The 2,186-nt window shown below is 41.4% G+C and overlaps 1 pseudogene; it reads right to left on the minus strand.

Moving 5' to 3' along the window:
- Nucleotides 1-233: 233 nt before the first annotated feature.
- On the minus strand, nt 234-1,151 carry LOC121443756 (annotated as a pseudogene).
- Between the last annotated feature and the right edge of the window lie 1,035 nt (nt 1,152-2,186).

Raw genomic sequence — 2,186 nt, forward strand, 5'->3', positions numbered from 1 at the left:
TCTGTTGACCTACGGAAGGGATTAAGTCCAGAAGGTTTTAAGAAGCTCCGACAACATGAAGTATGCTGCTCTTTGATGGTGATGCTATGGAGCCGGCAGGTCCTTGACAGTTGGTAGGACGGAAGCAGGACACAGTCAGGCCTACTTGTTCTAGGAAAATCTTTGTCATCCAGAAATGCCTTCTTGAGAAGACAGCAGGTGGCAGGTGGGCTTGGAGCACACACACCGCTGGCTCACTTGGGACCCAGACACTCCACAACTCCTTTCCCCTTCATGCCATCAAAAAAGAAGAAATTGTTGTGAGGAAGGTCCCATTGAGACAGGGCCTTCACAATTTCCTGTGCCAAGATTCCTCCAACCACAGCACATACTGGAGCTATCAGAACTTCCTTTATCTGTGCGGGATTTCAGCAGCACTTGCAGCAGAAAGTAGTCTGGGGCTGTGCGTTTCAGAGCAGCCTTGGCTTTCTCTCCGCTCCAATCCACTTCCAGCGCCTCTTTTACAGGGCAGAAAAGTACTTTCTTTTTGACCATGGTTGTCTCAGGTGAATCAAGTTTGCTCTCTTGGTATCAGGCCCACCTTCTACTCCTTGACCAACCTTGGCAACTTTGGTTTTCTCTTCTACAAACTCATGCTTTCCAAGATTTGCAAAGGCATACCCATGGTACCCAAAGACATCTCCTGTGAAGACCTTGATGATGTTTCTGTGACAGATCTGGTCAACTTTAACGATGACATCCCTGGAACAGCAAATCAGTCACACAGCATCAGACTGAGTGAAGAATGCCTCTGGCTTCTTCTCTATATCCTCAGTATCCACCTTTATATCCACCATGGGGCTGAGATTCTGGGCTCGTTCCAAAGATGTCTCAGTCCTATTTTGGTCCACAGACCCAGTTTGAGTCAAGAACTGAGATCCATGATCTTTTGGAGATACCTGTTCGTGATCCAGCATGGTCAGTCCTTTCACTCCCGCTAGGATAAGATTCTTGGCAATTTCAGCCCCAAGTCCTTTGATGCCGACAATCAACACCCGGAAAGCTCGAAGCCGCTTCTGGGCCTCCAGCCCCCACAGGCGGATCTCTGGGTCAGACTGCGCTGCCTCCTCCTCGCTGATGCCGCTGCCGCTGGCATCTTCCTTCTCCACCATTTGGAATAATTTGAAGAGTATTTGCATTAGCTCTTTTTAAAATCAACTGGCCCAGAGCTTTTCTTGATTTGGAGACCTTTAATGACTACTTCTATTTCCTTATAGATATACTTAGATTGTTTATCTGATCTTGATTTAACTTTGGCAAATATTATTTGTTGAGAAAAACTATTCATTTCTTTTAGATTTTCCAATATTGTGGAATACATGTTTTTAAAGTATTACCTAATGATTCTTTGAATTACCTTGGTGTCTCTTTTTATGCCTCCCTTTTTACTTCAGATTTTGTTAATTTGAATATTCTATCTCTGTCTTTTAGTTAGTTTGAATAAGGGTTTGTCAATTTTGTTGATTTTCTCAAAGAATCAGCTCTTTGTTACAGCACGATTAATAAAAACCCAAAGACAGATATTGGGGTTCAACCTGAAGATCAGAAAAGCAAAGCAGCCAAGCCACTAGAGACCTTTTACCTTAATGAAATCCTCAGACTGAAAGAGAGACGAGGTTCTGTCTCATCCTTCCTTATATTCCTCTTTGGTGCTGGGATTAGAGGTATGCACCACAACTACCTGGCATCTATGACTAACTAGTGTGGCTACTGAGATTAAAGGTGTGTGTAATCCCTGCTTGGCCTGTATAGTTGACTAGTGTGGCTGTTTTGCACTGAACTTTAGGCAAGCTTTATTTATTAAAACACTAATAATATACCACTATATTTTCCCTTTTTGTCTAAAATAAAAAAGTTAAGCTATAACTAATAAAAGAAAGACTCTATACAATAAGTACAATAACTATATATAATATATTCAGGCAATATGTACACCAACAATATCTAGTCCATTTGCATTTGACAGATTCAGAGAAAATACTCCATATCTGTTATATCTTGGTGATTCCAAAGTCTTGTAGCTACTTTACTACATAATTTGCTTTCTATGTATAGTAAACAAGGAAAACTATAACTATAAATATCTAGTCTTCAACTCCCTCAGAGACTCAAGAAGGAAATAATATTAACTGAGTAAGCAGGAAGTG

This window comes from Microtus oregoni, unplaced genomic scaffold (assembly GCF_018167655.1).
Source record: "Microtus oregoni isolate MIOR12 unplaced genomic scaffold, Mior012 000112F_ref0000385, whole genome shotgun sequence".
Lineage (NCBI taxonomy): Eukaryota > Metazoa > Chordata > Mammalia > Rodentia > Cricetidae > Microtus > Microtus oregoni.